At 41.1% G+C, this 11707-nt stretch overlaps 1 long non-coding RNA gene across 2 annotated transcripts; it reads right to left on the bottom strand.

The window, feature by feature from the left end:
• Nucleotides 1-2666: 2666 nt before the first annotated feature.
• LOC310893636 lies at nucleotides 2667-5481 on the bottom strand. 2 transcript variants are annotated; one of them, XR_014579173.1, is made up of 3 exons: nucleotides 4819-5481; nucleotides 3493-4277; nucleotides 2667-3410 (listed from the first exon to the last, which is right to left on the bottom strand). It is a non-coding gene; the product is annotated as an uncharacterized lncRNA (long non-coding RNA). The 2 variants fall into 2 exon arrangements; XR_014579174.1 differs by having other exon boundaries at nucleotides 3977-4277; nucleotides 4819-5475.
• Nucleotides 5482-11707: the final 6226 nt, after the last annotated feature.

Here is an 11707-nt window from a genome sequence, read left to right as displayed (position 1 = left end):
TTCTTATGTTATTGAATTCTTTTAGTGTGATACTGCTTTAAACCAAGTAGATACAAATGAGGATTAGTCTGATGAAGCTGAAGGTATGTGGAAGTAGTAGACAGTGTTAACATTCCTGGGAAGACCCAGGGAACTCCAGGCCAGTCAGCCACACCTCTGTGCCTGGCAAGATCATGGAGCAGATCCCCCTGGAAACTCTGGTAAGGCACGTGGAAAATAAGGAGGTGACTGGTGACAGCCAACATGGCTTCACTAAGGGCAGATCATGCCTGACAGATCTGGTGATTTTCTACGATGGGGTTACAGCACTGGTGGATAGGGGAAGAGCAACTGACATCATCTACCTGCACTTGTGCAAAGCATTTGACACTCTCCCCTGTGATATCTTTGTCTATAAATTGGAGAGACATGGACTTGATGGATAGACCACACAGTGGGCAAGGAATTGGCTGGATGGTCACACTCAAAGAGTTGTGGTCAATGGCTCAATGTCTAAGTGGAGGTCAGTAATGAGAGGTGTTCCTCAGGGGTTGGTATTGGGACTGGCACTGCTTAGCATCTTTGTCAGTAACATGGACAGTGAAATTGAGTGCACTCTCAGCAAGTTTGCCAATGACACCAAGCTGTGTGGAGCAGTCAATATACAGGAGGGAAGGGATGCTATCCAGAGGACCTTGACAGGCCTGAGAGGTGGGCCTGTGAGAACCTCATGAGGTTCAACAAGGCCAAGTGCAAGGTCCTGCACCTGGGCCGGGGCAATCCCAAGCACAAATACAGGCTGGGTGTAGAATGGATTGAGAGCAGTCCTGAGGAGAAGGACTGGGGGGTGTTGGTGGATGAGAAGCTCAACATGAGCCGGCAATGTGCGCTTGCAGCCCAGAAAGCCAACCATAGCCTGGACTGCATCAAAAGCAGTGTGGCCGCTTTTGGGCGAGGGAGGGGATTCTCCCCCTCTGCTCTGCTCTTGTGAGACCCCACCTGGAGTGCTGCATTCAGCTCTGGGGCACCCAGCACAAGAAGGACATGGACTTGTTGGAATCAGTCTAGAGGAAGACATGAGGATGATCAAAGGGCTGGAGCACCTCTCCTGTGAAGACAGGCTGTCAGAGCTGGGGTTGTTCAGCCTGGAGAAGAGAAGGCTCTGGGGAGACCTTACAGTGGTCTGCCAGTACCTAAAGGGGGCCTACAGGAAAGCTGGGGAGGGACTCTGTGTCAGGGAGTATAGGGATAGGAAAAGGGGTAATTGCTTTAAAATAAAAAAGAGTAGGTTTAGATTAGATATTAGGAAGAAATTCTTCACTCGGGACAATGAGGCACTGGCACAGGCTGCCCAGAGAAGCTGTGGATGCCCCATCCCTGGAGGTGCTCAAGGCCAGGCTGGATGGGGCTTTGGGCAACCTGGTCTGGTGGGAGGTGTCCCTGCCCATGGCAGGGCGTTGGAACTGGGTGATCTTTAAGGTCCCTTCCAATCCAAACCATTCTATGATTCTGTGAAAGCCATCCTTTCTTCAGGTCTGCTGCCTTTTGTCCACTCCATGTAACTGCCTCTTCAATCCCCTGTTCTTTTGTCAGCATTGATGGAGTTGTGCCAATTTACGCATATAGGTGACATGGTGCTGTGTTCTGTGCAAGCATTTTTTTTACCCGTGTTTTGCTTTATTGTGTCTGTGCACTTAGGTGATAGGTGTTTTTTTGGCCAGTTATCTTGTATTTTACTCCTTAGAGTGCTAGGCACACCTCTGATACTATAGACATAATAAATAATATGATAACAACAACTTACTCCCATTGAACAAGAAAGCAGACACATTACCCAGCAGACTGTCTTGTCTTTGACTACAACCAAGAGAATTTACAGGTGTTCAGCTGGCCACAGGAGGGCTCTCATATTTTTCCCTAAATTCAGTAAGGAATACAATGAACAAAGACCATGTGATTCACGTCAGACAAATTCTCTCTCTTTCTAGATGACACTCATGTCTTATGAAAACCGAAGTTTTTCATAGTTCTTAAACAAAGCCCTTCCATCAGACTCAAGGCCAGCTGGGACCATAAGATCATCTTACAGAACACGAATCGGTTGTTCCCATCTTTCTGTAGCCAGAATTTCCTGTAGCCACCTTCTCAACTTTCCCAGTCCTGAGACTTCATCTTTGTCTGTCTCACCCTTTCGCCCAGCCTGTTCTGTTTTCCTCCTTGTGCTCTCCCTCAATTTAATATCTCTGAAGAGCAATAGCGAGGAGGTCATGCTAATAACCCCAGCAGGGTTTGTCAGCTGGACTCCAGTGACTCCCATGCTTTGCCTCTAAGGTCACAATGCTATTCTGAAGCGCACCTTAATGACTGAAAAGTAAGAACATGAGCTATAAGGTTTTACTAATGTACTTTTGCCTAGTATTTTTGCTGAAAACATAATATTTGTGTGCCTCTGTTTGATACGGTCATTTTTAAAGAACAATACCAGCTCCACAGATGTTAAAGTGAACAGGGAATGAAAGCCTTTTACTCATTTAACAATTTTAGTATATACATATGTATGTAGGCCTACCACCCTTGTATGTACATATATATGTATATTTGTCTTGATAAACATGCATATTAACATTACATATATAAAGATGAAAAAGTCTAGTATTCTGTTTTTCGTGGAGGGGAAATACAAGAAAAGCATACTTTGATTCTATGACTTCCATGTTGGCATTACAGGATTTCCATTTTCAATAATTTGTGTGTATCCACATGCATGTGCATACATACATGGCTAAGCCTCGCATTTAAAGAGTTCCAGTTTCCTAGGGCTAACATTTCAGCAGTATTTACTCAGGTTACAAGCAACCCGAGCCCTTCATTTTAATGGGAATGGTGTGTCTAAATATTCCTGAGAACACCGTGCCTGACAGTCAGAGTAATGAAGTCCTTTACTCTCCGAAAGGATGCAATCAAGTTTTGGGCCTATTTTCCTTGGACCAAAACCTCTCATTTTTATCTTAAATTTCTCAAGCTAGATAAAATGACAGCATTGTACCATACATGTAATGAGTTCACATCTTGTACAAGGTTTCCCCAGAAGAGTCATATTCATTGTGCTCTGGAAGATAACATTGAAATAGATATCTTTTACTTGGCATAATGCTTTCTGCTGAAAGCAGACAAAAGCTGCAGCTCAGTTTTCATGGCACACTGGCTCTATAACCTGTCTGATGGCTATACCACCTCTTTCAAGGAGTGAGTTTAATATGTCTTCACGGTTCCTGTCTCCCATATTATTCCTCTGCAGTGTACAGTCGTTGTAAAAGAAACAAAGTAGTCCTTATGTCCTCCAGCCACTACAGGTATGACCTAGCTCTTATTTATGGAGATTATTCCACACTCCCATGTTCTCATAAGTTGGTGTCTCATAAGTTTCTTCCCTGCAAGGGAAAAAAAAATAAAAAAAATAAAAAAAGAGGTTTTAAGATTTCTCATTAGTCTTCCCAATATACAGCTACATACTGTCTTGCATTCAGTAGATTTTCTCTGTGTTGGATGCAGGGGCTGATAAAGACTTTTTTTTTTTAATTCTTTGCAGAAAGTATCCTTCAAGCTGGAGGGCATTCATGGAGCACCCAGAGGTGTTGGAACATTCAGTGAGTGGCTGCAAATATTCCTTGGGAAGCAGTACAGGGTTTGGTGTAAGATTAAAATGAGTACGCCATCAGGTACATGGTGTGTCAGCATGGTGGAAAACACCTGCTCTTGTTCAGATCAGGCAGAGGCAGTGAGCAGAGCTGAGGTGAAGGGTCTGGGAAGTTTCCTGTCTTTTCTAGCAGCAGCTGATCCCTGTGTCAGTGGCAGCAGCAGTTTGTTGCTCGCAGGACTCTGCTTCAATAGGCAGCTATGTGTTTTTCCTTTCTCAGAGCCCGTCCTGCCCACAGCAGTCTTCAAAGGGTTCAGAATCCCAGACACAAAAGCAATTTAATAGTGGGTCATCCCTCACCTCCTGACACTTGCACCTCTTGAGAAACCTCAATGTCTTCCTGAGTAATTGCGATACAAGTCCCTCCCAGCCAGTGGTATTTAGGATAAATTATGATGCCTGGCCTTATTAACTCATAAGACAAATAATAGAGCTCTGCCCAGTGTTTCAGTATTTCTCATTTCACTATGTTTATTGTGCATGCTGCTTAAGCTGTCTTTTCCAGATGAGTAATTCAGGCAAAACCACCTGCAGATGCTCCTCCTCTCGTTCACACTCTTCCCTTGGAAATCCGCGGTGGCATCTGTTTCAGACAGACAGCCTTCAAAAAGAAGAATGGGAAAGGTGATTCTCAGATAGCAACTGAGACAATTACCATTCTCCTATCTTTTTAACGTCATTTAATAAAAATTTCAGCAAATGTTCAACTCTCGTACATTTGTAATCTATGGCACAGATGTCAGGTTTAATTAGCAGTCAGTGACGGGTTCTGTATTTATGCTTCAGTCAATATGACCTATGGTATATCAAGTATAACGCAAACTTACTGTGAAAAGTATTGCAGTTCAAATGAACAAACTATTCAGCCATATCTACATTCCCTGGGCAAATACAAGGAGAGAATGGAAAAGAGAGAATAGTGCAGAGTGCTGTGCATTTCTAATAGGCATACAGGGAAATACAAGGTAAGATATGCAAAACCTAACCTGGAAAAGTCATGGCACAAGCGTATAAATATTTGCCAGTATGGTAATTAACTTCTTGGCTGAAGCTAGCTTACTTAAAATGTTCAGTCTCAGTGCACTCAGAAAAGAAAAGCAGTGAACCACAAAAAAAAAAAATTAAATGTAATAACCAATTACCTTAAAACTTTTTTATTCTCCAGGTAAAACCCCTTCATTTTCTTTTGTCATTTGCATTTTAAATACGTAGGAAATAGCTGTTTTCTTCTTTTCACTAAGGTGGGGACTAAATTCTCTGCTAAAGTCTGGCATAGAGAACACTGCTCTCTCTTCTTCCCCTCACTGGCAAGAACACTTACATTGCTTATCAATCCTTCAGTCATTGCCTTCCTTACATGCTAGGTACACCACTGACACCTCGCTTCATGTGTTTTCCCTCATTTCCACCATTTCTTCCCTCTGTGTTATGCACCAGGGACAGGTGTTCAGGGACCACCTGAGCTCAGCAGGACTGTGACTACCTCCACTTCCACACTTAAAGTTTGCAGGGAGTGGCAAAAGGGTGATGGGTCTGGCTTCTTGTTACTTGTAAAATAATGGGAAAGAGCACCATGAGGAAAGGGCACAAGCACAACGAGGTGCTTCCTAGGTCAATAAGCTCTAGAGCATCTGCAATTGCACAAATTGGAAGCAAGTAAACAATCAGAATCATTTATAAACATAAATACATGTGAAAACCAAGTAGTTTCCACATACTAATATTGTAGAATTTAATATATATACAGCACACAAGACCACCTGCTAGCAAATTGTTTGTGAGCTTGAAGACATTTATAACAGGAGCATGGCAATAGTGACAGAAGAAAAAAAAAATAACCTTGCAATGTGCATCACATTAACTGTGGTAGGAGGGACACTACTTAGCACCAGCTAATTTAAAGCTGGGCCCTTGGGAGCTAAGAAACTAGTTGCATTTGCTAGCACAGCTGTAGCTGTCTAAGAGATTGCTAAGCCTTGATGGGATGTGTGTGGCAATCAGATGTAGCAGAGCAATCATTCGTGAAAAAAGAATACCAATAATTGCCTCGATATTTTAACTAGGTAGATAAAAATGAAATTGTCCAAAAAATAGTTCTAGTAAGGACTGATGGTAATGGTGGCATAATATGGTGAAATGAATAGCTAGAATATTTTTAAAAGCTCAGATTATATATATATATATTTTTTTTTTCTGGAGGTTTCAGGATTATAATATAATTCTCCACCTTTGTTAATTACTGATAACTGTGAATTATTTCTAAGCCACTGAATAATAGCATTTAAAAAAAAAAAAGCTGTAGCTTTAAAAATCTCTACTTCATATGTAGAAAAAAAATAAACTGATGCAGGGTTGTCTGTTTGAATCAGCAGTTGTATTGTCATAAAACGGACATCAGGGACGAATTTTCATCAGTCAAAAAGAACCATTCCTCAGTTTCGGCTAAAGAAGGAAAGAGGCTGGAGTAGGAAGGTGGGAGTCAATGGGGAGGGAGCTGTAAGAATCAAGATTAGGTGAGACTGTTTGAACAAGGGTATAGTAGTAGGTATGTTTAGTAAAGAGTGAAGTTTAGAAAGATAACCTGGGATAAATGCATGAGATAAAACAAATACAAAGAAAAGGAAGGAAAATGGAAGTGCTGTGTTTAGAAGTAGGGGTGAGGGAGAGGGAACAGTAAGGAGGTTTCAAATATGATTAAAATAAGGGAAAGGGCAAGGTTTTTGAGGGGTTTATAATTTCCAACTGCAAAACTGATGTGCTTGAGAGCACACGGTTAAAGTAAGAAAAAAAGTGGACAAGAAAAATAAATGAGGTTTTGGCAACGTAGGCAATAGCTGAATCCATGAGAAAAAGTGAAGTGTCCTGAGCGAGAGGAGGTCTGAAAGCAGAGATGACAGGCAGATGGGAGGAAGGGGAGCCAAAGAAAGAAGATGACTGACACAATTGTTTGGAGAACTTTAGTGAAAATCAGTTTTTAAAAATCTTGCTAAAATTATGGCTGTTGAGAACAAAACTTGCCAGGCTTTTTTATTGATTTATAAAGTGGTTTCATTACTCTTCCAAAGTCTGAGATCTGTACAAAGCCTCTTAATGACAGCTCAGGGCCATTAAGCAAGATCCTTGCGTTTTATTTTTGCTGAATTGGAGGGAGAGAACAGAAGGAACCGCCGCTAGGAGGGACAGGGAAGCACAGTCACTCCCAGGCTCCCAGAACAGAGCTGCACCTGGCTGGGTGCGCAGACGTACGTTCCTCCATCAGCTTCCAGAAGAGCTGTACCACTGGGGTTTTTAGTGATTTTTTTTTTTTTTTTTTTTACTGAAGTGGTTTTTAGTAAGGCATTGCACCAAAGCAGTACTTTAGAAAGCTTATATTTTATCAGTATGCTTTTGTCATCCTTTACTGCAGCACAAAGATAGTTTGGTTTGTTTACATCTGACATCGATTTTGTTGTGTTTTTAACTGCTTTTGGCAGCTCAATCCCATAAGTGGTGTCCAGCAGAGTTGAAATCAAGCTTTCTCCAGAGAAAGTTTTAAGTTCTTCTAGCTCATATCAGAAGGATAGAGTCATCCCTTCAGCTAAACAGAGCCATAAATAACTATAAAGAGGAAAAGAAGGATTTTTGAGCTGGAGAATATCTTTCTCTTAATTATTGTCCATGGTAACCTTACAACAGTCCCTAGTATCAATGTTGTTGCTTTTTCTTATCTTATCAGGAATTTTATTATGTTGGTGGTCTTAGTAAATTCTTAGCTCTCAAAGTCAGGGGCTCATATGGGGTTCTCAAATATTTGTTGTTTGTGAGTAATGAAAGCAAGCGTGTGTCTATCCATTTGATGCATTATGCATGGTGCTGAGTCTTCAGGTTTGCAAGAACTGAGTCTTGAGATCAGGACATACTTAGCTACTCAGCCATAAGCAAGACCAAAGTCTTGTATTTTGCATGAGAACTGGGGTGGGAGCTGGCAGATGCCGAAATGAATCATAACTACAGTTCTGTTGTAGAGTATCTGCAGGCAGATACTGAGACCTTGGTTTGCTTGTCAATGTTCTGATTTTGAATTATCTTGGTGTTTTGTCTTTTGGTTAAATGAAATCCCTTCAGCCTAGCACTAGGGTTCTGGCTTGTTTGCTGTCCACAAGGCTATACATCCTCTCCAGCCTATTCCCTGCATAAACTTCTTGGATAAATAAATAATAATTTGGACATATCCCCACATGCTGATTTTAGCATATCCCCACGTTTTAGAGACAGACTTCCAGCTGCTGCACACTTGAATACATTCTGCCCTAACTCAAGAGCAGCAAACTGGTGTATCGGTGCCTGTCTTGCCTAGACACACATTTCACTGGTAAATATCTAAGTACCAGGACTGGCATTTCTCCATTGGACTGGCAGACTAATGTCTGGATGCCTTTTTCATCATATGCTTCCACCAAATGTTTTTCTAGCAGAAGTATGAGTCACTTCAGAGAAGTGGTAGTTTATTGCGCAGTATTTCTGAACTTGCATTTTCCCCTCTGTGAAACCCTGAGCAGCATTTTTTGAAAGCCTGTGCCCTAGACTCCTTACAGTGTTTGGAGTCAGTCCAGACTCTTTTTTTCTTCCAAGATAATTAAATATCATTAAATTTTTTGTTTCAGTCCATTTATGTACAAAACAATCTACAGGAGCTGCCATTCATCTCCAGTAAGGGACAGATGTTTCCTCACAGCGCACCTGCCAAGGTGGTTTTGCAGATCTCACGGAGCCAGACTTGCTGCTGTTCCTGCTAAGAGAAGCACCATGGTGGAAGGAAAATTTGCCACTTCAGAGGGCAGTCTGCGCAGTGGCAGTCACTGCCCTCTCACCTCTCACCCCACTTGTGTTCTCCCTTCCCACTGCTCTCGACCTGGAGCCTGCTCTTCACCTTCATTTCTCATCCATTGCCAGCTACTCTTCTGCGAGAAGAGGAAAAGGATCTAGGAAGGAGGACAGCTGTGATCTGCTCATCTTCTGAGCAGACCATGCTGCAGGAGAGGTACAAGTTTACAGATGCTGGTGTCTCCTGTAGTTAACAAAAGCTCCACAGACCCCACATGGCCCTTCTCACTTTCCTTCCCCACTGACTTCCCCTTCATCTTTCCCACAGCCCACTGACTCCTTGATCATCCTTTTGTCCCTGCTTCAGGTCCACCACTGCCTCACAGTCGTCTCTCAGCTGCTGCAGCCCAGCCTCCTAAAACCCTCATTTCAAGTTCAAGATTCCCCTACAGCCTCTCCTCTGCAGCCTTCAGGCGGTGCTTACAGACCTGTTTTAATCCTAGCCTAGTCCTATTCTGGTAGTTCCCACAAGACAAGAATTAGTTTATTTAATATATAAACTGGGCAGTAAAACCTAATTTTGGCTTTCATGTTTATTGAAGGCTTGAGCTGGTCCACAACCTGTTGATCATCAAGGGGGTTACTGAATTCAGGTGTGGGGATGTATTTCACACGTAACTGTACCACACTGACATCCCTACGCAAACAAATACTTAGGTCTTGCTTAGGCAAACATTTCTTTACCTCACTAGCATGTACAGGTACTCATTGACTTTCATATTAATAGCACAGCATGGGTATGTCAGTACTGAAATGGTCTGAGATCTGCAAGGTAAAAGATATTTATGCCAAAGGTAGCATTATGTTTTTATATCCAGACTCAGCATTGGCTACAGCTAACACAACAGTTGTGCTCAAGCACTCCTAGATTTCTGGTAAGGATAGGAAGCTGTTATTGTCCTGGCTATAAAACTTTGTCGTTCTCTCTCAAAGATCCAGGACTAGATAACTTCTACAGTTTTAATGTGAAAATGCTGAATACCACAAAATCAGTAGCTGGCTCTGCTCACTGGGAGCATTACAAAATAATCTTCAGGGCTTTGTACTCACACATTCTTTTTTTTTTTTTTTTTAAGATTTAGTTTTGTGATCTGGCATATGTAATGTAACTTGCACACTGGTAAACAAGGATTCTGCTAGAAATGATAAAAGTACTTCAAAGCCATTCTTAAATATACAGACCGGTACTACCACCCAGAAAGGCTGGATAACAGCTTGCTACAGCTATGTATTTATGAAAAATATTTGCACCTCTTGGATCACTGAATTCATTTGCTATATAGAAAATATTTAACTGTTAATGCATTATAGATTTGTCGTTGGCTGTCTGAGCATTGCTTTCAGAAGTTACATTTGTACACATGGAAGTGATACCACCTGAAAAAATGTGCTAGAAGATGTGAGAGAGAACAGAAAAGAACTAATTAGCCTGAATTTTTGTTTAAGCATATTCAACACACCATTCAAAAGCATCTGTGAAACTACTCATCGTAGGAAACTGAACATTTTAACTACAAGCCTAACCTCAAAGTAAAGTATATAGTCTTCAAGGCACTCTTTGAATATCTGTTCACTAATGCCCGGTACTAACAGCCTTAGTAATAGCTAATCATGTAGTAAGTATATTAGTATATGTGACTTGAATGGTCAACTATTTGGAAATCTGTTTGTTCATACAATGTGAAAATGTATAATGCGTAGCCTCAGCTCGGACTGGAGGAATAGGAAATGCTGTAGAAAGGAGACATTTTATTTCCTAGCTTGGGACAAGAACACATCCTGCCCCCACTGCACCTCCAATGCCAGGGCTCAAATATCCCTCCTAAACAGAAATGAGCAGAGTTAGCTAAACTCTCACGGGAGCCTGTCTCAGGGCATTTTATTGTATTTCAGTGTTATTTACTGACATCTCTTGTGTTGTTTACTCAAGCTGCAGGAAATTGGCTCCCTTTTTCCTATAAAAGTGTATAGCCAATAGGTACCAATAATAATAACAAAAAAGCATGAAAACATGACCGGGGTATAACTGATATTTGCTTAAGTTTGAAGAGGATTTGAATTGAGCTCTAAGACATGAACTATCCCATGTGTCACAGTGAGTGTTCATTCAGAAATCAATGGCGTTACCAATATGTCAGTATTAGATACTTAAGTGCTCATTGAAGCAAGGGAGAAAGGATCATCTCAAGAGGAGCTATTTGGAAGAATAGCTCAGTTTGATGACATGAATGGGTGCATTTATGAGAGTGCTACCATATAATTATATATATAAATTTAGCTTACTTGGGAAAAAGACAAGCCCTGTGTGCCCAGTATAGTCTTTAAGTATATCTGGGCTCCAATAAAGAGAGCTAACACAGGAAGCCTGTGGTATTGTATATATAGCTTGTGTTTTTAAAATATGCATAGCCTATTTAGGATCAGGTATCTGCATCTCATTGCAGTAGGTCAAAATAGTTATGGAAATAGAGTGGAATATACTGCTTTTCTTTTCATCATTTGAGAAGTTATCTTTAGATGGAATATTGTAATATCAATATATAGATATTAACTGATATGTCATTTGAAAATAATAGATCTCTGAATAACCACTTCCCACAAAGCTTTTGTCCTATCTTCCCATCTAATCGTCTTCTGTGAAGTGGTAGCAGATAATGGCATCTCTTAGTCATGGAATCCAGATAGGCGAGCTGTATTTCCTAGGCTAAATAAAACCCGAAAGCTATGAGACCACTAGCCTTACAAAGTTGAATTTCATAACTTTAAGGTCTCTTAATCAAGTTAGGTGGGGAAACATAACACAGTGAGGCCAGAGCAGTGTATAATCCCGATGAGTTTTGATAGTTCTCAATGTACAGCCACAGGAGAGGGGCAAGTGCTATGCTGAGTGCCCACAAGTTGTCTTCCTTATTTGAAGGAAGAAGGCAATGAGAAAAAGCAAAGTTAACCTTCCATATGCCTGTAGCTTTTACTATGCATTACAAACCTTACTTTTCTGGAACTGCAAATTCATTGAATAATGGGTCAAGTGAACAAATGCCGCCAAAACTGAATCTTGAAACAGAATATTTGTTCACTAGTGATAAAGCAAAAGCTTCTATTTTTATAAAAGATGATTGAGCCCTGTGTAAAGGGCTTTTTGCTTTCATAAATGTAAATTCTGGACAA

This window comes from Anser anser (genome assembly GCF_964211835.1).
Source record: "Anser anser genome assembly, chromosome: 2".
Classification (NCBI taxonomy): Eukaryota; Metazoa; Chordata; class Aves; order Anseriformes; family Anatidae; genus Anser; species Anser anser.
This window is presented reverse-complemented; position numbering and strand designations above follow the sequence as displayed.